The sequence below is a fragment of the Numida meleagris genome, chromosome 1, assembly GCF_002078875.1.
Source record: "Numida meleagris isolate 19003 breed g44 Domestic line chromosome 1, NumMel1.0, whole genome shotgun sequence".
NCBI lineage: Eukaryota > Metazoa > Chordata > Aves > Galliformes > Numididae > Numida > Numida meleagris.
The window spans coordinates 82215261-82243077 of NC_034409.1; the positions used below are offsets into that span (position 1 = coordinate 82215261).

At 40.4% G+C, this 27817-nt stretch overlaps 1 protein-coding gene across 3 annotated transcripts in view; it reads right to left on the reverse strand.

The window, feature by feature from the left end:
* The window catches only part of COL8A1 (collagen type VIII alpha 1 chain), an 85048-nt gene that overhangs the window by 20714 nt on the left and 36517 nt on the right, over nucleotides 1–27817 (reverse strand). For 2 of the 3 annotated variants that reach the window (XM_021399847.1, XM_021399853.1), the window contains exon 3: nucleotides 7678–7790. The exons of the other annotated variant lie outside the window; for it this stretch is intronic. The gene's annotated coding sequence lies outside the window, so the exon portion shown is untranslated. The remainder of the gene's footprint in view (nucleotides 1–7677; nucleotides 7791–27817) is intronic. 3 annotated transcript variants of the gene reach the window in all.

The following is a 27817-nucleotide window of genomic DNA, read 5'->3' on the forward strand; positions in this document are numbered from 1 at the left end:
CAGTTGTACAAAGGGTATGCTGTTTTTCCTAAAGACAAGGTACTGTGTCTACAGCTGTAATTTGACACATTTTTCTCTTTGGCACGACAGCCACAGGCTGGTGTACATCGAGGCTCAAAACAACACCGTATGGAGCAGCTCAGTGTCAGTCAGCTGGTGTGAGCAATGTTGTCTTCATAAGCCTTGCATCGAGTTCTGTTTGATTCCCTGTGGCAATCTTTAGAAGATGAAATTTAATTGATGTTTGAAACTCATTTTCTATCATTTCTCTAATGCAAGTCTACATACAGGCACCATAACTAATTTGTGGCAGTAATCAAACAGAGAATCAGATGTTTTTGAATCCTTATTTGTAACCAAGATAAAAAATGGATAGTTAACAAATACGTTTATAAAATCAAGTGCAGCGAATCTCAAATGCTTTAGCAGTGCATCTGAAGGTCAAATGTTTCTAATCAGTGCGTACCTATTTAGCTACTGATGTGTACGACAGCCAATTCAAATCTTTGTTGGAGGAAGCTTTGAGCAGTATCGGAAACGTAACAGCTTTTCCTGGGAAGTCAAAGCTTTGGGAGCGCAGTCGGCTCCTTACTGAAGCTGCCCCTTGGTGGCGTGAGTGATCCACTGGAGCGCAGGTACAGCCCTGACAGTTGCTTGAAATTATTTTTAAAGCAAAATAATAAAGACATGTCCTCATAATTGTCCTTTATTGGGTGCTACTGGTGTCATGGCTACACCTTCACATAGTGTTTGCTGGGATGCAGCTGTGTTATACTGCCTTCAAGCCAGAACTATCATGTTATAATTAATGAGAGACAGCTACTTAAAAACAGCATATTCCTGGCATTCGCCAGGGCAAATCTGATACAAGCTGAGCCTTAACAAATATAGGGTCATAGTATCATTTAGGTTGGAAAAGATCCTCAAGATCATCAAGTCAAACCACCAACATAACATTACCAAGCCCGTCACTAAACCGTGTCCCTTTGTGCCACATCCACATGTCTCTTAAATACCTCCAGGCATGGTGATTCCACCACTTCCCTTGGGCAGCCCTTGCCAATGCCTGATCACCCTTTCCATAAAGAAATTCTTCCTAATGTCCCATCTAAACCTCCCCTGTGGCAACCTGAGGTCGCTTCCTTACATCCTATCACTTGTCACCTGAAAAAATGGTGGACTCATTTTTCCCTTTCAGTCCTTTCTGGCTTTCTGTGTTTTAATCTTTGTTTAGTTTTTCAGACACTATCTCTTGTTCATCAGCAGGAAAAGGGGCTTTGTTTTCTGTCTAACCCAGAAGTGGATTGTGGCGGAATGTGCTCTGCTTTGAGCTGGAAGAAAGTGTTGAACAGCAGCCCTTTGATCTTAATCTTTTCATATTTAGTAAAGAAAGAAAATGAATTCTGTGAATCTCTGCAGTTCTTTTGCAGTTATACTTCCTATTTAGGTGTTAGATTCATTCCTGTCTAGTTTAAGCACACATAAAAGGATGTTTGTATCCTGCACTTGACCATGGTAGAAGGTGGTAACGTTATGCTCTGTGTTTAGGTGTTTATTCTGCTCCATTCAGTATTACTAAATCTAATGGCAAAATCCTCCATCTGTAGGCAGAGAGTGAGTGGGGAGAGGAAATAAAAAAGAAGGGGAAGTCAAAGGAGAAAAGCCTGGAGAGATCTTCTGCATTTAGCTCCTCACAGCCACTGAGCACTTGTGTGGGCAGCTACTGCTCTTCTAAGCCAGGTGGAAGAAATGGCAAGTGCAGTGAAGAAAATCCAGTGAAGGAAGTCAACAAAGTATGGTCTGGACTGGATTTAGTAGCAGCTAGAAGAGTTTCTCCTGAGCTTGCAGGAAAATGTTCCCAGAGCACCCAGGCAGCTGAGGCTGGAAGCAGATCTCTCGTGATGCTGTCAGCAATGGCAGGGAAACCCCCATGTGCCTCTCTGCACCTGTAGGCACAGCACACGCTCGAGTGGTTGGCACTTGTAACATGCACAACAGCACCTCACTGTATGATTGCTAAGATGCGTATGGGGTTGCAAAGATAGGGACACAAAGTAAAAGTCTCTTTGTAAGATTGAATGAACATACTGTACAAAAAATTGAGCCAATACCTCAATCACCTACTGTCCTATTTTTACTATTTAATCCTATTCACACCCCTAAGATATCTCTGGATATTCCATTGCCCAAGATGAACTCAAAGATGAGATGAACATATTTTTTTTTCTTATTTGCTGCTTCAGCAACACAGGCCTGAAATATTGGAAGCAGCAATTCCACAAAAAGCAGTGATTGCACTCACGTCCTAGCTACAGAGCTAGTAAAACTCGTCTTTAGTTTTCTGAGGTTACATACTTGGAGTAAAACCGTCTCCACTTCATTTAAATTTAATCAAGACCAGGAAATAAAAATGTCATCATCGGTATTTCACAGGCCAGAGTTCAGCCTTTCCTAGAGGAGACGTTATATGTAATAAAAGGCAAAGGAGAGTGAATTCGGGCAAAAATTATAAAAAACATGGGACCCCTCCAAGTCTCCTTTGGTTCAGCTACGGACTGCAGAAGGTTTCTCACTGAAGCATTTGACATCGTAATGTGACCATGCACTGGATGAAAGAAGAGGAATATCGCCTTTTAAGAGTTAATATTTTCAGACTCTTCCTCCCCAAACTAAATTCGATACTGCATTTTCAGCAACAAAACTGCAGGCCACTTGGATTAGCTGAAGCAGGGTAAGCCTTTTAATGTCACATGAAAAAAATACCAGGGAATCTGGGAATGAGTTAGTGTTAATGCTTTACTAGGGTTGCATGTCCTCAGATAATTGTAGACAAAGCTTCCCATGTTCTTTCGGGCTGAGCTGAGATGCCAAGTATACAGAACTGGAAGCCGTCTATCAGGATGGTTTTTTCTTTTTATTTGCTTGATACAGACAGCAGAGACAAAATACCACAAATGCCTGAAATCCTTATGACCTTCCACTGCAAACTGCAAACTTTGTCCGATGAACTCAAATTTCTATTTACTCTGTCAACACTGTCTCCATGCTGCTGCTTTTTCTTCGTCTTCCCAGTTTATCGTGCACTGGGAGACAGCTTCACAGGCACTGGGCAGGAGGGGGAGCCTGAGCACATTCCAAATCCTCTGCAGGTTCAAAATACTAAATCTCTGTACTGTGAATGGCTTAAAAATACCTGTAGTGCAAGCAAAGCTGCATGAAACATGAGAGCAAGTATTCTGCAGCCATCAGCTGGCATGGCTCACATTCCCACGTTGTGTGCTGATGCCATGGTGCTGCCTAGCTGGCCCCATTTACACCGTCTCCCATTTATGCCAGAAGTACTCAAGCTACTAAGGAGTAAATGGTCCAGAAATGTGTTCAGTAAACTCCTGCGTCAGCTTCTCAACTAAAATATCCGTGATTTCAGCATTGTGCTCTTGTATTCCTCCACTCCTGGTAAAGCATGAGCTAGACTGCTGCAGGGAGCAAGTACAGGAGGGATTTTAGCTGTATAAAGTAGAAAGTGTTCATATGGAGTACTGCTATGAACTATAATATTGGACACTGTTTATGTATTGCAATTTAGAAGAGATAAAGATATCCTTAACCTATTACTTAAATAAAACCCAACAGCTGCTTTGAACTCCTTTGAAACTAAAGAGAAAGTTGAAGTGTATAGCAAGTATTTTAGCTGAAGGTTCACTTACCAACCTGATATATTTGTGAGCTAACTACTGACTGAATAATCCTTCCAGCTGTATTTCAAGTTTTACTTTGTACTGTGGTAGCATTCTCTGAACTTTGCAAGACAAAATTCTTACATCTGAACCCTCTGGGTCTAGAAAACAGGACAAAAATGTGACATTTCTGGAGAGACTCCTGCACAGAAAATGCATTGGTGTTTCCTAAAGAAACTCAGTGAGTCCACAAGGAATTGTTGCATTGACAAATCATGCTAATGAGGCTTTTGAAAGAAGGAGATATGCTTAGTGCTACTTATCTCTGGACATAGAGGCTATGGGAAAACATGTGGAATACATTTGCAACGTGATGACTGCAGCTATGTGTTCTATATGTTGCCATTGCTGAACTATCTGTTATCAAACCACACACTTCAGCACATAGCCAGGATTTATGCTTGCTGCAAAGCCCGTTAAAAGACTTGCTGTTTCCCAAATCAGACAGACATGTTGCCTTCTGTAACTCACTGTTATCAGGATAAAAATCTGCCTTTTTTCAGCCTAAGCCCATTGATTTGCCCGAATCTCCTCACATTGCAAAGAGGCTACAAAACGCTAATGGCAAGCTCATCTCCGCAGAACAGAAGTGAGCTTGTCCATGTTTGCACGTGTGAGGTGGGCTGGGGAGCCAGGGACTGGAGCAGCAGGGAATTTTCAGAGCAGCAGGTCCTGTGGGGCTCTGCTTTGCACAGCCTGGGGTCATAAACATGTCATCATGGTTGCTAACAGCAAGCAGGAGGTATCTGCGGAATAGCCCCAAATGGAATAATTTGTGGAGGCAAGTTCATCTCGTCATTTTTCTGTGTTCACAGTACCAGAGCTTTTTGTGTCAGTTATCACTGCTAAAGCCCAAAAGAAGCCCCTCTTCTTCAAAACGCAGACAAAAGCAACCCTTGGGTATATGCACAATAATGTTCGGATTAGTTAAAGAAACCACATTTGCCAATAGGAAAAGAGAAGTAAATTTCAAAGCTATTGAATAACACTGCTGTGCTTGGAAGGGAGTTTTTCTTTTGCAATTCCCATTTAATTTCCTCCCTTCAGAACTGCTGGGAGGAATCTGAAGCTAGGTTTTCCAGAGTGACTAAAGGAGTTGGGCCACTGACTTCTGTTGAAAAATCATTGGACCTGGAAATGTAAGATAACATTTTCATGAACGATTTGAGGTTTAAATTCCTTGAAACTCTCTAGGACTTCCAACTCTCCAAGTCAGACAGGGAAAAGAATGATTAGCAAACTAATCCCTCTTAGCACATATGTGGAGATTGCATGGAGGAACGTAGGGCACAAGAAAATGAGGAGAAATCTGAGGACGGAGAAGAATACAATGTTCATAAGATTTAAACACAGAAGCATAAAAGGCAACAGGAGAAAGGACAGAGGGAAAAGATATCAAAATATACAAACTGAGATATGACTTTCAATCACTCAGATTTTCCTTTGATTTCAAGATCAGACCTCAGTAAGACCACATAAAATTGAATAACTTCATCACCTGACTCAGTGCCTACAAATTCAGCATAATACATTTCTTCATTCTCCTTCTTGATCAGATTATAAAGTGTCTGAAGTTCAACTAAACTATGCATTCTGGTAACCTTTCAGAATAGTTTCATTTTCTTCATTTCAGTTGTCTTTTTTCAATTTAAAAATATTATTCACAAATACCGCATTTGGATGGATAGTGACTACCATGACACTGTGTAGAAAACCAAAGCAATTTGAAGTGAGCTAGACATTCTGAGTACATTTTTAAAATACCTTATTGCTTAAATAAAATAAACTTAAATCCCTTAGTCTAGCAATTACTTTCAGATGTCTGATTGTTTATTTTTGAAGAACTATCATATCAACCATTCAGAACTGATGAGCCCTAGTTTGATATGTTCACAAGCTTTCTCTAACATCTGCTCCCTGCCTTACATTGGGAACTATGTACTCATCTTCATTGTCTCTTGTATTCATCTTAATTTTGCTGTATTTTATTTTATTGGAGGAAAAACTTAGCAGAGCTGTTTGTGGCAGGGTTTAGTTACAGGAAACCCGAAAGCTAAGCCCCAGTTTCAGCTGAGACAATTAGACTGTTGATTTTGGTAGGAGCTCAGGACTTCTATTGGACCCAAATGCCTTTCAAGTCTAATTGCCAGTTGATGCTCAAGTTTGAAAATTTTCTGTATTCTCGCTACAGATCTGGGGCTTTGTTTCCTTTTAATTTGAGGGATATTTCTATCCAGATCTGAATGTTTTGCTGAAATTCTTCTCTATTCACTGGAATAGATTAAAAAGAAAAAAGAAGGAAATAACGTTTTCCAGAACTTTCAACCTTTCTCTAGTTCTCTCTCTCTCATTTGTTTTTCTTAATTCTCTGTGCCTTGATATTTCTGTGTTGTAGAGGACAGTATTTTCTTTTTCTGAAACCAATTTTGCCGTGCATGAAAAGTAGAAGGTACTGATTTGCAATGACCAAATTAACCATTGCTTTTTACTGCCTGGTACATATATTTAGTAGCCCGTATTCCTATTTCACCAGCTGTAGGTGGAAGACTCTGACGTAGTGAACAAATGATACATTTTTAAAAGTGATCAATATTATAATATAATGCTGGATAATCTCTCTCAAAAGCTTTGAAGTAATTACTAATAAAAAGCAGTGTTCTCACAGAATGTTTTAATCAGCTGCTGTATAACCCTCACCAAGTTATCAAAATCTAGCGCTGTTCTTGGATGGATGTTTTATTGCTAGGTGGATTGGACTCTAAAACTTTCTTATAGATGCTCTGGGACAATTTAAATACTAGCAGGAAAGTATTTTATACTCTTTAACATTTGTGGGCTGGGGCTTTGGGCTGTATGATTTCTTTTTTTTCTTCTTTTTTCTTTTTTTATGTGTTACACCAGTTTAGCACCTTGCCTAGGGCTGGTCCCAGCATCCTCACCACATGGTGTGGGTCCCATGGCCTGCTCCAAGACCTGGCAGGCACCGGGCATCGTATGACCTGGCCCTGGGCCAGCCCACCCCAGTGCCTGGAGAGGCAGTGTTTGTATGGACCCAGGCGTTTCCTTTCAGACATGTCCTGCAAGATTCCTCTGCAAGATAGACACACGATGGAACGAGGCGCTCATCTTCCCAAAGAGGCATTCAGAAAGTCTGAGTAACTTTTGTGATTAATTCTTAACATTTGGATGCTTTTAATTAGCCATCTAGAAACCAAAACAGAGTGCAGGACACTACTGCAATGTAGCTTGTTAAGCAATAATGCATTTTTTCTTCCAGAAGTCACACTTGATAACAAACAATAGTCATAGGCTTAAGATGACTGTGGATACTATGAGCTAATGTCTAGTTGTCAGAAACTTTTCCATTAGGGCTTAAAATGATGTTTAACATATTCCTCCCATTACTGAGCTAAACTACACATTGTATTAAACATGGATTTCCAAATGAATGTTACTGCTGTTAGTCTTCACATACACATACGTATGGTTGCAGACACGTGTATGTACGTATTTTGGATATAAAAAGTACACCAGTAGCATAGTTCACTCTGTTCCCGGGACGGAATGTTTTTTGCCATCATCTTTTAATTAAACCCATCCTTAATCTTAAACTGACTGTAAAATAGATTTTAAACAAAGTTCTTTAAACACAAAATGCCAAAATTACATGTTCTTTCCTATTAAACTTCAGAGAATGTCTGAAAGAGTAGGTCTTTTAATTATCTAAAAAAAAATATGCTGCTGAGGATAATCACCAAAATATGCGTACCATATATTTTTCTACTTAAAATTCAAAACCTTTGGTTTACAGCAAACATTTGAGCAATTTATCAAATCCTACTTCATGCTAGCTTTAAGACAACTTCAGTTTTAAGCCTTTGCACTTTGGTTTTGGCATTATGCATAACTCATTCAGCATTTCAAAGCTGGATATACTTACATTCAGATTTCAGGAAAGGGCAGAAGGACAGGTTGTTTGCTTTTCACTGTATGAGACCTAGATTTCCTGTTTGTGTAAGGCCCGTTGTTATTTTGTTGATTTTGGGATGGTCCCTAGAGGGAAAAGAAAGCTTATAAGAAATGTAGGAGCACACTGGCCTTCTTTTGCAGAAATATTGAGGAATTTAGCCTGAGATTTTACACACAGCGGCTTAACATGGTCTCTTAATTCCATATTCAGACTTCTTATTCAAGATCTGCTGTTCAGAAGTATGACAACCTGGCAGCTCATTCACTTTAGCAATCTTTTAAATGCTTGCAAAAACTGATGTAGCAATTTGAATATAGAATGAAAATCCTAATGTTTGATATTTTTGTTGGCAATCCTGTAATAAATCAAAGCTTGGGTCTGGATTTCAGGAAAAGTTCCTTGAGTCTAGTTTCCACCCTTCTGGAGAGATACCATGTACCTTTTCAGATTATTAGGTACAAAATTATCCGTTTGAAGGACTGCTGAAAAACATTTACTTATTCTCATCTTTCTCCATGTGCGTTTCTCCCACAAAAAATGTACATACAAATAGCGTCTTGCAATCACTGGTCCCTGAGAGGCTTGGACTGATAGGAAGTGCTTGGAACTGCCATACACACTCCTAAGCATCACTGTACTCACAATGTGAAGGTGTTAACAGGAGGAGCCACAGGCAATGCTAGCACCCTACATAAATATAAATAATGCCTATTGTTTTATAGACTAATCACTCTCACACAACCACTACCAAGTCATAGGTACTTCACCCAACCACATCCTGGTGGCATGGCTGGGAAGACAATGATTTGATGGACTCAGCCTCCACCGCCACCACCAGGATTTGGTCTGAAGCACGAATTCTGGAGATGGTGTGCTTCTACTGGTGTTTGAGTACGTACATGAGTGCTTTGCTGGATCAGGACTAGAGAGAGCCCAGTGCTTGTTCATGTAGTCCTGCCCTGTGCTCCTGACAGCATGCTCCTTTTGCCACTCAATGTCCATCATGCGCTAACACCCAGACAACTAGAAAAAGAGCTCTTTGATAAGCAGGGTAGTGCTTTTCACATGCTGATTGGCCTTGTGGTTGAAATTTTAGGTATTTGGCCTAAGATCTTCCTGGCCTGTGTTTTGCCTCTCCGATGTCACTGGTTTCCCTAGTAGTCAGAGTAGCTCCAGAGAGCCACATATCCAAAGGTCTCTCTCAATTTACTTGAAGCATTTTATCATCCAGGACAAAATGAAAACTCAAGAGTAGAAGCTCTTAATCTTTCTGCAGCTGAACTCCCATAGTGCTGCCCGCCCCAGGACTTGGTGTGCTCCAGGAGTTGAGCCCCAGGTGTGTGGCGTTCACCACATCGGATATTCCGTTCGTGAACTGTCACCCTGTTTGAAAGGACTACTCCTAGTCCCCGACCATCTTGACGCATGCACACATCAATATGATGAGTGGCAAAATGGCGTTTATTGCGTCGTTACAATGTCTTATATATGCTCCTTATCACCTTGTTAGCTTCGTCTACGCCCACAGGTGCTAGGCAGGGGAGGTCCTAACATGTCACATCCCGTACTTTCGGTCGCCGACTACTACACAGGTGGCCCAGCCACCACCAACCTGTGTTAACCTTAGAAGGAGAGAGCATCTGGCAAGGGAAGACAGTCAAGAAGCAACACTGAATTTACAAGGGAAACCTGCAGGTAGCTCAACTGCTTTACCTCAGATTTATTCCACCCCCGTTGACCTGGATGAAGAAATGTGCATCTGGCATCTTTCCTGAGAGAATTCTACAGCCTGGAGAGCAGAAATTGCCAGTTTCATTGCCATTTGCTTCCTAGTTTTATGAACAGTAACTTTTAATAGTTTATCTTGCCAAACAGGCCTTCTCCTTTAAGCAATGATTCGGTAACCCAGACCACATCTATAGCCATTCATCACTTTCAGAGATGACTCTGTGCTCCAAAGTTCGGCTCTGGATATGAACTTCTCCACAGCTTGCAGGTGTTTAGATTTAGGGCTTTGGCTCAGCTTCTTGCATGGATGAAGGAAAGTCATGAATTCGGAGGCAGCTTTTAATAGTTAACAAAGTGGAGAGCTGCCAGACTGGAGGGGATGGCAAGTTACTTTGCCTGTGCCTGAGGAGAGAGGGATTAGGCGTTTCAGCCGAGCAGCTCATTCCTGCTTGCAATTTGTACCATCCATGTTGCTGTTACTGCCTTTGTGGGATTAGAGGGCGGCTGAAGGAGTGCCAGCGTGTACCAGCGGGTCCCAGTACAGTAGCAGTCACACCTGCCCTTTCTGCCTCCAGGAGAGGCAGGATTTCTCTGGCTTTCTGCCTTGCTCCCATCCTAATTCCTCCAAACCTGTACCAACCCCTCCTTGACAATCAAGAAGCTACAGAAGAATGCATAGGAGGTGATGGTGGAGAGAGCAGGAGTGAGGGGAGGGTCTCTGGGTCCCATCCAGGAGGAGAAGGAAGAAGTGGTCCCCAGGATAAAAAGCAACTCTGGGAGCAGAAGAAGTGTCCTACCCTCTCACATCTTCCTCACACAGTGTCCACCCTTGGTCCTCAAAAAGCCCTTGTAACATCACTGATAGTCCCCACCTTTCCCTCTCACGTGCCTTTCTTCATTCCATGCCACCACTGCTGCCCTTGCCTTTCTTGTCTGCTCCAGGGACATCCTTGGCCAGTGCAAGCAGTTGGATTTTGCGTAACCAACAAAAAGCCAAATTCTGGCTCTTGCTGTTTTTTCTGAGAGAAACTTCTGGCCTCTTCGAGGTATTGTTCTCTATGAACTCTTCCAATATTATTATTATCCAGCTCTTCATGTCCTGAGACCAATGACTACACGTGCATTCTTCTACTTAACTTCTTTCAGAACTGAAAGCTTATTATGATGCAATGAGTATTTTTTAACCCAGAGAATTAATCTCATGAAAGGTCTACTGCATGCCCTGTCTCCCCTCTGTTATTCAGTCATGTGGAGATCCTGATATATAGACTAGGGCTGCATGGAGATGTTACAAGTAGAAAGCCAGTGTTGGAGAGAGTAAAGCAACACGAGGCAGTCATTTTTGATCTGGAGAAAAGAGGGCCTGTTAGGGCTTCCTGGAGAAGCAAGAGGAGAAGGGAATATGAAAAGAATGAGAGAAATCATGCCTAAGAGGAAACTTAAGCATTAGATTTCCTGATTGGTACAGCTGCATTTCATCGCTCTGCTAAGAACCCTTTAGTACTAATCTGTAGCTGAAAGGAGAGTGGAGGATTTGTTTCCAGCATACAAAATCTTTAAATATAGGAGATGGCATGCATTCTCCTTTCTCTCCCACTTTGTTGGCCGCAGGTCTTAGCCACGTGTGGAAAACAGCATTTGTGTTTTCAACGCAAGTGCAGAAAGGCAACAGTAGAAAGGTAGAACATCATTGTAATCTCTTTAACACAAAAACAGCATGACCCCTAGTTCAGTTATATAAATACAAACTCTATTTTAAGCGTAGACCTGGTTCCTCTGATTCAATATTCAGCCCAAATGCAAATGACTTTTGTGGAATGAGGTTTGCAATGAACTGGATCTATTTAGTAAAGTATTTCGGTCTGGTTTGGTGAAAGAAAGAGGAATCTGGTCAATTGCTGCAAATGCTTCTGTAGCAGAATTGCAGCTGTACTCATTGTTTGGGGTATTTTCTACTGAATTTTTAAAATTTTTGTGAGAGAGAACTATCGTGGAATAGAAGGCTGGGTCTGGAGCAAAGTCACAGGAATGTGTACACATAATTATGGCTTCTGAAAGTAGCACACTACGCAAGATTTCCTAAACAGTACCAGAAAATGTTGACATCCTGGAACTGACATTTGCAATTTCAAATAGCAGCTTTCCAGGCATAATTAGTGTCCTTGTAAATGTTTCAGTATCACATTTGGGACTCACTTTGGACACGCCAGTGCACAAAGTCTACATGTATATTGTTTTGCCATTTATTGTTTCCTTTTCCAGTGCTCCAGGGACCGACAGCTGTGATTTTTAAAGCTGGGAAGTACTAAATTGAAATAGTGTGTTTTAAAGTATTTACTATGTTTAATTACAGTACATAAAAGTTGCTTTTATTTATAATTCACCGTTTTCTGCTGCCATTGTTCTTTTTTTGTTTGTTTTGTTTAAAACACCTTTGATTCCATCCTCCCTTATTCAAAGTACACAAACACTTTTACAAAACCAGAGCTTTCCTCTAGACACGCACTAATGTACAGTTGAGGATATGAGAATTACTTATGACAGATGAGTCACATTAATATTTTGTTCTAAGCCATGAGAAAAATGAGACACAAGGGTAGGAATCAGAACAGATCAAAACCTTTGGTGTTTTGTGATCCAAAACCACAGCCATCTACTGAGGTGCAAAATGTTCTTTTTTCACATAAAGTGTGAGAAAAACACAAAGAGTTTTGTACTGCAGATGCTGGCGGCACACAATGTTGCAATTATTCTCAATATTTTGAGATGCTTGAATCAAAACCAAGATTTTAAGCAACACTGAGGTAAAAATATTTTTATATTTCTCCAGTGAAGAAAAAATATTGTGTTTGCCACAACTGCTTCAGAAACGAGATGCCAAATTTCTACCAGTGACTGATTATAAAAACAAAAAGTGGAATGTCATGGCATCTGCTCTCTTGAATCACTTTTGTCATCCTAACTCCTGTTGGGTTTATCAGACTTCTGTGCTGTTAGAAAAATCTTGGCTGTTCTGTTCTTGGAAAAGGATTGTTCTAATTGCCTTTTCCCGCGACTTTCCTACTACAATGCACGTGGCTGATTTAGGCTGGGTATGGGGCACGATCTTGCTTCCTACTTAGAAGATGGTAGATAGGGTACATTCTCAGTACTTTCCACTGGCTATTAGACTTAAGAAGAAACATGGATCACCGCATCTGAAGTGATCAGGTGATTTTGTCTGTAATTTGAGTCACCACTAGGTGAACCAAGTCTTCTGTTCTTAAAAGCTCCTCCTTCATTCCCTCTTTCTGACCTGGTACTCGTGGGCAGCTGAAGGCAGCAGGATGCTGGTGTTCATAGAATCACAGAATAGAATCATAGAATCACCAAGGTTGGAAAAGACCTACAAGATCATCCAGTCCAACCATCCTCCTATCACCAATATTTCCCACTAAACCACATCCCTCAGTACATCGTCTAAACATTCCTTGAACACCTCCAAGGTCGGTGACTCCACCACCTCCCTGGGCAGCCTGTTCCAGCGCCTGACCACTCTTTTGGAGAAGTATTTCCTGTTCTGAGTGGGCTCTCCAGCATCCTCTAGCCTTGGGAAGGACCTGCTCCTTGCAGTGTCCCCTCTGCCCAGACACCTCCCTGAGGTGCACAGCAAGGACTTCAGGTGGGAAATGACAGAGGCTTTGGACTGCCATGCCCCAAACCAAAAAATACTTTGGCATGGGGGGATCCAAGCATGCGCATCACAGCTTGTATTTCTCTGACTGTGATAGCTTCAGTGCCACTGTTCGTGTGCTGTAAGCTTTGTAAAATGAATTACTCTGTAGGACTGGAGCTGGGCTGTGTTTCTCATCCTGAAAGTGACTGGGGTAGGTGAGTGCAAGCTCTGTTTGTGCCGTTTGTTTGCTCTTCCAACTGCTTTGGGGCCTTGTGCCTATCCAGTGCTGCCCGGCTCTGCCTGCCCTCTATGAGATAACACAAGGAGCTGCTCACGGTGCATACCTGGGCTGGGCCGGGCCACTTTCATGCCGCCTTCTCCTGCTGTGTGGGAGAGCTTAAGTACGGAAACTGAACACACAATTTGTGGAAAATCAACATGAAAGATTAAGGATTAGAATTTAAGAACTAAATGGGTGGTCTTATCCAGACAATTCCTGTGGACTCTATGGGAAGAAATACATGGCCGTATAATTAGGAACCAGCACAGTGCTTTGAATCTCTAGCTGCAGAAGTACTACCTTAAGCCAATGAAATCACGGTCTCCGTTTTCTCCAACTTTAATTTGTCTAAGGAATTTTTCTACCTTCTTAATTAATGCCCTATTTCAGATTCGTTCTGATATGGAACACATTTCTATTGTTGAATGTCGGTAACTTGATTCTTTGCGATTAAACTATTAGAGGCTATTGGGGTATGATTACAACTTGCATACAAATAGGTATAGATGTTGCACTTTTGTTTAGTCCATGAAAAAACAGTGTTTCAGTTTCTGCTTGCCAGGTGGTGTGAGCTATTTGCACTGAGGTCAAGGTAGATACTGGGTTATGGCAGGTGATTTCTTTACTGCTATTGGGAGTATCACAAGACGTGCTTTTGGTTAGTAGCGGTTTGTAACAGTGATAAGTTTCTCAGGCTTTTCAGCCAAAGTAATTCCTACAAAACCGCCTCCCCAGAAAAGGTTTGTATGAGCATGCTGAACTACTATTATAGAGTAGGTGGAAAGTGCCAGGGAGATTATAGGGAGATATTATTGGCCCAGACTGAAATTTTGCCAGGCCTCCAGGGCAGAATTAAGTATCACAGTGTGTTTCTCTCTGGTATGTTTCTACACCATGGACTTGGACAGAATTTCAAATTTATGATGAAATCTAAGCTCTGTTAAGACTACTGAATTTCTTTTTTGATTTTTTTTTTCTGATTTTAAAAAATACATGCAAAGATTTGCTCCTGCCAGCCAAGATCAGCTATTCTGGGAGAGGTACCTGTAAAAGGAAACGGAAGGTATAAAGGCCATTGTGTAATTTTAGTCAGGTTATTTATGCACGCCTCTTTTAAAAATAATAAAAAAAAAAAATCAGAAAAGTAAACTTTCTAGTTGTTGCTGCTGCCAATCTTAACAAACCAATTCTTTATCCATCCTGGAATTTTTATCAGTTTAGTCTCATGTTATACAGAAAAATGAAGTGAAATGCACTTTTTTGATATAATATAATAAAAAGTCAGAACACATAACTTGCTAGTATGGAGTGCAATGACTGATGTGTGTGGGGATAACAACAGATGTGCTTTACTCACCACAGCAGTAGGTAGTTTTCCTTGCCCTGATTGCATTAGCCAGTTCTTGTTGCTTTGTTCATTTGCTTGGCAGAGCCCCCTGAATCACACCATATCCTTTCATGTAATCTACCATAAAAGGCTGAGCTGCTGCTGTAAGGTCTGTGCTAACTTCCAAGTAGTATATTTGGAAAAATTCTCCCAAATATCTTAAATCTAATCACTATGAAATATCAGAGCAGAGAACAGCCTTAGCTGTCATCTGAATGCTCTGTATGGGCAGAAAAATAAACAAACAAAAAAGTAAATTCTGTCCTCCATTGCTGGTACCCAGGTAAGTGAATACTGGACGCTGCATCTTTGACCTTTGGCAAACAGTTACAGAATCATAGAATCGTTTGATTTGGAAGGGACCCTTAAAGGCCATCTCCCCTGCAAATGGTCCAACTCTCCTGCAATGAACAGGGACACCTACAGCTAGGTCAGGTGCTCAGAGCCCCATCCAGCCTGACCTTGAAAGTTTCCAGGGATGGGGCATCCAGGACCTCTCTGGGCAACCTGTTCCAGTACCTCACCACCCTTACTGTAAAAAATGTTTTCCTTATTTCCAGTCTGAATCTCCTCTCTTTTAGTTTGAAACCATTTTTCCTTGTCCTACCACAAGGTAAGGCTTGAAGGAGATGAGCTTTCCAAACAATTGCTATGCTAGTCTTATAGAATCTCACATCATAAAGTAAAGGAAAACTTTTCCATTTCAACTCTCTAGAGGGCTGATTTGATAAAGGAGCAAAACATGCATCTCATTTATTTTTGAGAGAAACTAAACTGGATTGCTCATGTACATCGTGTTATGTGCATGATTAGCTCCTTTGGTGAATCAGGGCCCTAAGCTGGTGGAAATGTCCCCATACTTAGCAGAGAGCAAAATATCAGTTACAGAAAAGCATATTTTTACTTTGTTCATCATCATTCTTTCTCTCGAGTAAAATCAAAACAATAAAGCATTTCTTAAACAGATGTGTATTTTCTATTCAGGTCGGGATGAGAAAATGAAAAGGAACGTATTAGTATTATTAATAAAAAAGTAGAAATGTTGTATTTGTGTATTTCATCATAAAGTGAGATGCTTTCAGACTCATAGAGGAAAGAGTACTGAGAATATATTTAAAATGCCACCCTTGTAAGTAAAATGCCTTTGCGGACTGCAATGTATGATGTCCTTTTCATCCCCCTCAGGGATTTGTGCTGTTTGTTGTTCACTCCTTTTAAGGCCAGATTTTAGGAGTTTCCCATTACAGGCAAGCAGGAGAATTCTTCTCTGTGCTAATATAGTACAGGATAAGCGCATGCCAGTGGCTTATTTGATCACTATCACAGTAGTACCTAAATATTCAGATATTTGTCTTCACAGTACCTTGTGAGATAGGAAGGGCCCCTGCTTTCTGTTTGCTGGTACCTGAAGAACAGACATGCCAAATCCTCTGTCCAATACTGATCTGGAGGAGTGTTAAAGACATAGGGCAGGTGAAAGAGGCGTTCCCTGCCTGTGTCAGTGGTCAACCACCTTTCTGTGGCAGTATGAATCCTTATCCAGAACCAGCAGCAAAAACATTGCCTCTGTATGAGCAATCTGCGACACATCCCAACTCCTGAATTGTGTTCTAGCTGAGGTGTGTTCTGCCATCCCAGCCAGATCTCATGTCCCCTGGACCCTTGCCTCCCTAGCCCCAAAAACATGGTCTGCATTTTTTCAAGCGCAGAATAATTTTTATCTTCAGATTGTCATTAGGTAATTAAAGCTTACAGTACACACTGTGCTTCTACCATGCCTGGAGTTTCTCTCTCAAAATTTCATCACGTATTTATAGAGGTGGTGTTTCTTGTTGAGAATGTACTAGACTCCCAGCTGCTATGCAGTGTAAATTCAGGACTGTAGTGACACAGCAGTTACAAGGTCAAATGTGCGACAAGTCAGAAATGGTGCGCAGATCTGTCATGCATGAGTACTGAAATAAACATTTCAAATACTATTAAATGTATTTAATTAATACAATGGGCTGATAAAAATGAGAGCATTCACTAATGAATTTAAGAAAGTATTGAAGGATTTCCTCAAGTATTTACACAAGAAGAGACAGCACAAGCACCACAAAATATGAGTACTTTGACTTAGATGAACTCCCACACATAGTGTAGGAACAGAAAGAACACTTCTGTGGAAATATATCTAAGCAGATATTCTGGAAACAAGTCAGCTCTATACAGCAACAGAAGTTCAGGTGTGGATGGATTCCTGAGACCATTCTATAGAGAATAAAAAGATGTGTTAATGCTAATTCTAAGTGAAAATATCTCTTCTGATTCTGGAATGATGAAGAGTGTGGAAAGTATAGATCTTGAAAACAGGTAGATTGTAAAATCTGGGCAATGGTCTGACCAGCACACTAGAAATAATCTTCTCAAGTATAAATCAGATATATCACTTTAAATTAATTGAGAACAAGTTCATTATGATGGTAGATCACTGATTTCATTTAAAATTTTCATAAATGTATGTAGGTTGCTCTGAAAGTAATGCCTCCTATTTTTTTCCGTGGAAACTACAACAGACACAAAGAGCACAATAACACTATTTGATAGAGCAAAGTCTCATCTACAAAACACTATTTTCAGCATAGGCACCACCATTAGTTGTGCATTTTCACCAGCGATGAACAAGCGCCTGCATGCTGCGCTCCTAAAAATCTGCATGGCCATCCAAAACATGGCTTGTCATTCATGTTGCTGTTGCCACTGCTGAAATGTACCACCCAACACCTCACTAGGCTCACATCCACTGTTTGGTCTCAACAGATGTCCAGCAATCGTTGAGAAATGTCAGTGGGTGCTGTTTTTTCTGCATGAAGGGATTCAGGTCCACCCCTTCGCTTCATCCGCATTTCCATGTCAGATGCCATTCTGTCAGACTGCCTCTCTGCTGCCGTCTGTCACAGGGCAACAACGTGTAAGGGACTACTGGTGGAAAGGTTCCACCTCTACTGCCCTACTACCAACATCCACCTCTGATGTCGTGGGCCAACGTAATAAAATAGGAAGCATTGCTTTTAGAGCAGCCCTTATAGAATGGAGTTTGATGTTGGCCTTTTCTGGAGGTGGTAAGAAGGATTTCAGTGGAGTGGGATGAGCTGGTTATGCCCAAAATATTCCCGTACTGGAGCTATCCAAATATGGCAATAGAACTTCACTGCTCTGAAGTTTGCACAGCAGACAGAACTAAAATCAAATTTGCTTGCACATGGGGAAGCAACTCCAGCAGTTAACCCTTCATTCTTTTATCCATGGTATTTTATTCTGAATTCACTTGAAATTGTGTGCTATATGGGTTATAAAACCATTTTCAGATAAGTTCCACCTTTCTTTAAGATGGCCTGAGAGTCAAAGTGATCTATATACATATTACTTCCAGAATGGTTTTACTATTACCTGTAGATAATTGATATGGCACGTATGGTAGAAAATAATTTAGGTGTTACATGTTACATTCTCCTCTTTAATATCTTCATTGATGACCTGGATGAGGGGATTGAGTGCACCCTCAGTAAGTTTGCAGATGACACCAAGCTTGGAGGAAGTATTGATCTGCTTGGGGATAGGAAGGCTCTGCAGAGCAATCTGGACAGGCTGGGTAGTTGGGCTGAGTCCAGTGGGATGACGTTCAACAAGACAAAGTGCTGGGTCCTGCACTTTGGCAACAACAACCCCAGGCAGTGCTACAGGCTTGGGGAAGAGTGGCTGGAAGAGTGTGTGGAAAAAATGGACCTGGGATTGTTAGTTGATGCTCGGCTGAACATGAGCCAGCAGTGTGCCCAGGTGGCCAAGAAGGCCAATGGCATCCTGGCTTGTATCAGAAATAGTGTTGCTAGCAGGAGCAGGGAGGCTATCGTCCCTCTGTACTTGGCACTGACAAGGCTGCACCTCGAGTACTGTGTTCAGTTTTGGGCCCCTCACTACAAGAAAGACATCAAGACCCTGGATTGTGTCCAGAGAAGGGCAATGAAACTAGTAAAGGGTCTGAAGCACAAATCTTATGGGGACTGGCTGAGGGAACTGGGATTATTTAGTCTGGAGAAGAGGAGGCTCAGGGGAGACCTTATCGCTCTCTACAACTATCCAAAAGGAAGTTGTGGCGAGGTGGGTGTCAGCCTCTTCTCCTGAGTAAGTAGTGACAGGACTGGAGGGAGTAGCCTCAAGTTGTAGCAGGGAGATTCAGACTGGATGTTGAGAAAAATTTCTTCTCTGAAAGAGCGGTCAGGTACTAGAATGAGCTGCTCAGGGGCATGGTTGAGTCACTGTCCCTGGAGGTGTTCAAGAAATGTTTAGATGTGGTACTAAGGGACATGGTTTAGTGGGGAAATGTTGGTGGTAGGTGGGTGGCTGGACTGGATAATCTTGCAGGTCTTTTCCAATCTTGGTGATTCTATGATTCTGTGATTCTATGTTGTAGAAAATAACTGTCCTCTTTTTCCATGCCTTAAACTATTGAAAATTTAACAGACTGGTACCTTCACTGGTATCCAAATCATTGGGAGGTAGACAATTCCGAGGGACTTAACTACTGTTATGTATTTTATATGGAATGACCATATATGGATACCATGTTTGAAAGTGGTAGAATAAACCTACATGGGAGCACAGAATTAAAATATTTGCCTTTTGGAAACTGGAAAAATACCAGCCCTTTCTTCCTTCAAGAACTGATGGATGCAAATGAAAATGTAAAACAGCTTATCTTCCACAGCAGCTGGTTAATGCCTTTAGTTTCTTAGCCAATAACAGTACAAGGCTGACAAGGATAAGTTTTGTCTGGCAAATATTTTTAAAAATATTTCAAATTTTAGCAGGATAGCTGGCTGGTTGATTAGATACCTGAGAGTTTAAAACATTTGGTTATGAAGCAATAAAACAAAATATGTGGTTGTTTTAATTTAAAATTTGACTTAAATAGGATGAGGTCTGATGGAGGAAGATGGGCCAAATTGCAAATCTGGCTGATGGGTGTAACTGTGCTAGAGATCAAAGCTAATAACAGAATTACACATCTATTAACATCCTGTTTGTATATCAGTATTTCCAAGTGAACTTTTAGGGGGGAAAGAAGCTTAAAATTTCTGAATGTAATGAGATGAGTCTGACAAAGGATGGGGATAATTAGATAGGTTTTGACTCCCAAAAATGACAAGAGAAGACAATTTTTTTGTTATATGGAGAAAGATAGAAAGACAACACTGTGGGTTGCTTTTCCCCAAAGATGAAGTCTTCATTACTTAGATATATGAATTCTTGTGTGGGTCACCAGTTCAGTGAGCACAATTCTCTCTAGCAGAGGATGTGAAACAGGATGGTTTTTAGAATTAATTTTTCACCTATATGATAGATCCTATTCCGAGACTGAAAAAAGGGGCAAATTGGGCAAACATGTGGAGTTAACAGTTTAATAACACATGAAAACTAATAATTAGAGGAAGGATCCACCTTCCACAGATATTGTATAAGCAGGTGAGCAAGCGTTTTAGCAGCTTTTTGCTAATGTTTCTCCATCTGCTAAAGGATAATACCTCATGGTGGAAGCTGGAAGAAATTAATTAATGTGTAGTTATCTACAGCTCTAGGGTTGGAAGCTGAACTAGGAGTCCAAAATGCTTGTTAGCATTATTAATTCTATACCTAGATGATTTGCTCGGATTTGCAACATGCCAGCCTACGATGTGATCGCATGCAACATAGCACTGGGCAGCCCACCAAATGAGAAGATGAGTGGCATAACGAATAGTTCTAATTAGCAGATGCTTTGGTAGATCCACCAAGGTTTTGTTGCAACCCTTAGGCCATATAAACTACAAATCAGCTTTGATTTATTACTTGGTTAGCTCCAAAGCCACTAAGAGAGAGAGAGCGAGAGCCTGGAAAGGAGCAAGGAACTCATTCCAGCAGTGTGCAACCTCATTTGGGTAGATGTCACAACCTCCACCTTGAACTGAAAGATCAGTATGAGCCGGCAGAAAACAAGTTTTTAATATACTGGATAATAAAGAAAATTATGTACTTGGAACTGCCAGCAAAGACACCTGATAGTAACTGGCATTAAAGGCAATGGCACCTGCTAGACACATGGAGTGAGGTGAAATTCAATCCTTATTGAAGTCAAGGGAAGGTTTGCTGTTGACTTTAAACAGGCCAGAAACTCCCCTACAATGATTAATGATTTGTAAGTGTATCTAAAAGATTTTGGGTAGTTTATGAAAACTTTAAATACAGGCAGCTCTCCCTGGACACCTAATGGAATGCTGAGATGCTGAAGGAATATAATTGACGTAATAAATACCTAGTTGAAAAAATAAGATTGATCACAGCTTGGGCTAAGAATTAATTGATTCCAGAGTTTAATGTCTTCCCACATTTCAGTGCTTAGATGGTTCGTAACTTCTAGTAGTAGGACACTTTCCAAGATTCTGAGGCCGAGAAAGGATTCCTATACATTCACTATGCACAGAAAACAAGTTGCCCAACTCTTCTTTAAATTCGTGCAAATCGATGGCCTTCAATTGAGATCACTAATAATTTATCCTAAGCAAGCTCTGAGGAGATCTGGCTCTGTTTTTTGCTTATGCATTTTTCCCAGTGTCGCTTTCTTCCTCTTGTTTTTGTATTGCCAGTCTCCTGTAACCATCTGTATTTTTTTTCTTGAAATTTTATCAAAAACTGAAGCTTTTAATCACCTGCCAATAAAATATTTGCAGCCGAGTCTGCTAAAACATCCCAGCTTGTTCTCTAAAGGGAGAAAATTTGCATGCAGGTTTTTGAATATAAGAATGTTTCTGCTGAAATATTTTTTTCCCAGTAAAATTCCAGGGTGCTTGTTCTAGAGGCTGGTCTGACAGATGAACTTTCGCTAGTTGAAAAAGTTCAGACTGGTGGTGTGCTTCCAGAGCGTATATCACTAGTTCTACTTACAGACACACGAGGCTTTTATGCCAAGCCTGGGCAAGAGCCTGATACCTTGTTTCATACTGCTCACAGTGAGCCACTGACCTGCAGCATCAGGCAGTTAATCCAACCCTAACATACTATGAACCTCGGACAAGAAAACCATTGAGAAAGCACTACTGAACTGTTCCTACCTCTGCTGCCTGAATACGACTCTCTGGTTACCCTGGTGTGGTGTAACTTTTATCTTGGCAAAACATAATGGTCTGCCCTTAAGAATGCAAGCCGGAAAGGTTCAGGTGAGAGAGTCCTGAAACTCACTGCATGTAGACCTCATGTGGGTAGTACTGCACAGGAATAAGCAGGACTTGGATATTTAGGGGCACTTATGACGGCTGTTCAGTCTCCATATACAACTGCAGTTTGGTGATTACCAGTGATAGTTCGCAGATATTTTATTTAGGGTGGCTGTGCGTCAAGTGAGCTTTGTCATTCTGATCATGCTCATTAGGATTTTTTTTTTACTGTTTTATGTGTACTAATCAGTACCTGCTGTAGATCACATCCCTTGGAACTATACTTGAACCACAGAGAAGACCTTCCCTGGTCTGTGGTCTTTGCTGCAGTGATTCCTCAGGAAAACCAGAAGCTACCATCCCGTCACAGTGAATGTGTGGCATGTGCATGCACCGCTCCAGCTTCAGGTGCTGATGAAAAAAGACTGTGGACAATCTGCCTGTGCATAGGAAAACACAGTATGGTGTTTTGCAGTTCATAAAAAGGGACAGATGGATCCAGTAGCTTCTGTACCTCTCCCCTAGTGTAGTGGATGGTGGTGCATAGGTTTTAAAAGTTGACTGTGTTGTAAAGGAAAAGTGTAACTATAAACAGGTGTCACTTTGTGACACCCATTGCATTACACATACAGGTAGCACAGTTCCACCTGCTCGTTATCTGATGCAATCATGTCACATGTCATAATATCTTTTAAGTTTCAATAAGTACACTGTTTAATTTTTTTCCTGCTTTATAGTATTTTCTTCCTAAATCTACCTCTAGATCCTGTAATACTCTTAACATATCTGCAAATCTACTACAGTAGCTACTTTATTTAAATAACAAGACTTCCACTTTACTGAGGAATGAACCAACCTTTGTTGGCCGCAGTCTAGTAGGGTGCTTAATTCTGAAAAGGTTGCTCAAAACCCGGGCTAAACTATTGAAAGAATGTTTCAAAAAAATCAGAACTGAAGGTTTACTCTGTTGCAGAGCAAATAAACTAGCGCCACCTCTTCAAAGCAGACCTCATTGTTAATGGCTCTGAGGCAGCTGCTGCTTTCTCAGCAGAAATGCTTGTGATTCAGTTTGAAACAGTCCGCTGGCTTTTTTCAAATCAGTAGTGCTCTATGCGACCAAGAAAGCACTCTATGATATTTCAAGTCTCTCTTTACGGTAGAAAGTTATCAATATTACTGACGCTCTATTTTTATAGCAGATACCAGGATTTACATTGAACTCAGCCTACTAAGTTGAAAATCTTTGTTAAACAGGTCTTCTAGAAGGGCCGTCTCTTAAGAAGCTACTGAGAAAATCTATTGATTTTCCCATGCTATGATAATAATTGGGATTAGAAATCCTAGCATCTACTGCTAATCTTCCGAGATATTTCTTTGAACTAGCTTGCTTTGGCATTAGCTCTTAGTAGCAATGACACTGCACTTTTTCCAAAAACACATCTTCAGGAAATTTGGTCAGGAGGCTTAAAGGGTATGTACACCGCATTTGACAGCTTGCAAGATATCTGTCTTGTAGGGGAATATGATGTAGTCTGTTCTTCCACTTCTCTCCAGCATCTGGTTGTGTTGCAAGAACAAGCTGTCAGATTGCCAAGGAGAAGGGCACTACGGTTGCTGTGTAGTAAAGGCAGGCACACCTTAAGGATTTTGTGGCCTATGCATTGTAAGTGAAGGTAGATCCACAGAGAGCAAAGGATGAGCAAGGACACTTACCAAGCCAAAAAATTCCAATAGACGGTAAAAGACAGTTGGCTATGAAGCAATGGAGAGAAGAGTGCTGCAAAAACAGTACTTGCCTTAGAGGAAATGAAAAGAAGGGCACAGAGTGATCAGACAAGATGAGAAAATTTGGAATCTCTCAAGGAAAAGACTGGAAGTCTCACATCTGAAGGTGGGAAGAGCAGCTTCCTTGAAAACTATTGACTATTACTGACATGGGGATATTATCCCTGTTTGGCCTAGGTGATCTTAGGTGTGTTGCATTTCTGTACCTGACACATGGCTTCTCTCAGCCTGAGCAATTAGTCTCAGTGACTCTTACGAAAGAACTTCAGGAGTGAGCAAGAGCCTGTGTGAGCAAGAGCCACAAGATCAGGCCTGAAAGACTGTGAGCAGATAGCACTGAAACAAAGTTATCTAAAGGCGAAAATAGCACCCTGGAAGGAGTAGTAGCAGTGCTACATGGGAGCATGCCAAAAAACTACAGCTGGAAAAAATGAAATGATGTCCCTGTTCTCAACAAAATGATGTGCTTATGACAGCCAGTTTTGTACTAATGCTGCTCAAGAGCATGGCACTACAATGCTCAAGAACCAATAGTTTACAGCCATGAGAATTTCTAGGGTAAATATGAATAAATTTTGTTATTACCAGGAAAAACAGGAAAACAAAGGAAGACAGAAAATAATTTGCCTAAAGGTTCCCAGGAAGTCATTGGCAGTGCCAGGCTTTTGGTCTCATGACTTATTTTGCATAGCTCTGTGTGGAGGCAAATGTCTCTTTTCTCAGGCATGTTAAGAGCCCAACATCGTTCCCCCTTGGTGGAAAAGACCAAATCATATCATTTCATATTTAATTTTGCAACTTGGCTTAGTTCATGTTGAGACACTAAGTAACAAATTCCCACTTTGGTATCATTCAAATCTGTACTAAAAAGCTGAATCAAACTATTTTAATATAAAGTGTGGGTAAATGACTACAATAATATACATCAGTTTCCCAACGTTTATAAGAAGATACTATATATTATAATCCATTTCACTAAGTAATGCTATATATACTATGTAGGACATTCACTGTTGATGGTGCAGTAATTTGGAATTGTTATTCCTTTCCTAGTTTCCCAATAATTTTATTTAAATGATAAGAAAACCCTTAAACTTTAGTTCTATTTCTCAATCCTTTCCCAGAAATGAAAGCCTCCCTTTGAAGGGCTGGTGGTGTCAGATATTAGGGAGTTAAGCCATGTGTCCTTGCTTTAAAATTGTTAATGTCTATCTCATCTGCTCTCTCCTATCATCTTCAATTTGTCAACAGAATGTAGTAATATGTTTGATTCATTAGAGGTGGAAAAAGGATGGTGAAAGCAAGTAAATATGCCAGATATCAGTCAGTGAAACCCCACAAGTATTAAGTCACCTCAGTTTGTTTGTCTGGTAAAAGCTGGCCTCTTGTTGGGTGAACTGAGGCCAGCTTGATTCACCACCAGAATGTGAGTCTGGAACTGACATTGAATTCGCAGATGTGCATAAAAGAAATCCCCTGAGTTTTAAAATAATTGACTTAGGGGGAGGCAGGAAGAATTTAAACAATGTTGTTAAGTAGACTGAAGTTAATCAGTTATCATCATTACTACTGGAACTAGTCTCAGTTTGACGTCATGTTGATTTTCTAATTATTTTGTATAAATAAAGATTAAATTAATATTTTTAATTCACTGAGAATACACAGCTCTGGGAAATTTCTTCTTGGTTATAAACAAAAAAAGGAAGTGATATCATACATGAGACTAATAGTTGAGGAGTGAAGTTTTTATGTGCACAAAAATTTCAATTTTAGAGCTTTCAGGGGAAAATTAGATATAAACTCTGAAGGAAAAACATCATGAGTTACAGTGAAGAATGCTGAAAATATCAAGCATATATTGAAAACTCCAAGCCTGTACGTATATGCTCTGCCTGTAGAAAAAGCTCTGGAACTGTACATTTGGCCTTTTGGAAGTCATCATAAAAACAATGCTGTAGTTAAAAAAAAAGAGAGAGAAAAAAAGAAAAGGACAATGTCTCTTTCTTGCTTCTTTGTTTATGCGGGCTGTCATCCAAAGCTGTCAAAGAAGCAAGCCCTCTTAGGAGAACTTTTCCAGGTGTTTTCTGTCTAGTGGAAGTTTACATACAGGCGGATTCAGAGGTGCAATGGCTACAACTGAATTACCAATGGTCAAATTCATTTATGCTTCTTTTCTCTGGTATTCAGTTGAGTCACAGAGAATCTTTTGGGTCATTGAGATCCATGTCTGCCCTTCTAATGGGTGTGATGTACTTTACATGTCAACACAGACTAACTTATCTGGCTCATACTTTCTTTCTTGGAATGCAAAACTTAAAATAGATGCCATTTAATACTTGGCTTTCAGTTAAAGACCCATCTGCTGATGCCTGATGGAAACATTTTTGAACACTCCATTTAGAGATAATTTTGCTCACATGTTGTAGATTTCTTCTATTCCTCTTCCTCCAGCTTAGATCAACAGAAAAAAGGGATTTGTATGATTATAATTTCAGCTTTTCATTACTGGTTCTAGAATGCCATAACTTCCAAAGCAATTGATGATGCTGTCACAAACAGAAAATTGCAACTTGGTTTTCCAAAGCAGTGAACATTTTGGTCTCAGCTTCTCTAAGGTTTTTAATACAAACCCTAGTATTATACCTCACACAGATGATGATGTCTTTTGCCTATGTAAGTTTTGAAAACAGATTAATGCTCAGTTTGAGACACTTTAAAGCAATCTTATTCTCAGAAATGAGTGTTCAGCAGTTGGTGAAGGGCTGGCCTTGCTGCATAGTCTGCAGTTGGGCACCTGTGGAAAACCAAATATCCAGAATCACTGTCTCCTTTGAAAATACTTCTTCACGGAATCACAGAATCATAGAATATGCTGAGTTGGAAGGGGCCTAAAAGGATCATTGAGTCCAACTCCTGGCTAGATAAAGGACCACCCAAAATTCAAACCCTATATCTGAGAGCCATGTCTAAACACTCCTTGAACTTTAGTCACCTGATCTATGTGGAACTTGAAGCAGTTAAACAAATGTGCCCACAAACAGTGAACAACTGACTGCAAGAACGAAAATGGAAATCAGCTTTATAACTTAGCAGTGATTGTTCAAGTGAAAAGTAAGATATAACTAAACTAAAGATTGTTGAAGAATTCTGTAATCATAATCCCGTGTTTAACAACTGCATCAATTTTATTATCACTGTTATCAAGATCGTAGCTAAAATGGCAAGTGGTCTTGAATTATGGGGATTAGACAACAGAGAAATAGTGTCTTCAGTTAAAAAAAAAAGGGTAAAAGCTATGATGAGTAATGGGAAATCTCTGCTTTTGCAAGAATACTGCCTGAAAAATTTAGAAGGGAAGAATGATTTGCTACAAAAGAAAAAGAAAAGGGTCAAATAACAGTTAAGCAGAACACAGAGCATCTGGGCCTTTTCTAAAAATTCTTCTAAGAATGTCTAAATTGAGTCCTGAAGTATGTTATAAAGGACTTTGGGCATTTAACCCATGTAGTGGGAGAAACAAAACTTGTGATGCTTGAAGAATAATACACAGAAATGAGAAACATCTGCTAAGGGTGCATTTGCATTTGTCAGTCATCTGGTGGCCTCCTCTTGGCAACCTCAAGCTAATGTTGACTTGGTATCACATCCTTTAATCAAAATAGTCCTTTTGTGTGCATCTCAAAGAGTGTTCTTCAGCCCACACAATGACTGCTTGTTTGCTTCATGTTTATGAACTCCTTCAACAAGATCCCTGGAGCTTAACCAAGCAGCTTTGGCCAACATTTTCCAAATGTCAATGCCTAAAACTTGGCCTCTAGTAAGCAATCTTCTTTTCAGAAGCTCTGAGCATCAGAAACTTTCTAGAGACTTGAGAAAGATTTGTTTCTCAGCATTTTGTGGTCTTGTATGGATTTGAATATGTTAGTTTAGGCACTCAGTATTTATGTATTGGGGTTAGGAACTAGATGTTATAATGCCTAGCTATAGATTTTCTATCATATGCAAACAAGTAAGCTGAATTTTTAGCATATATTCATTATTACTAA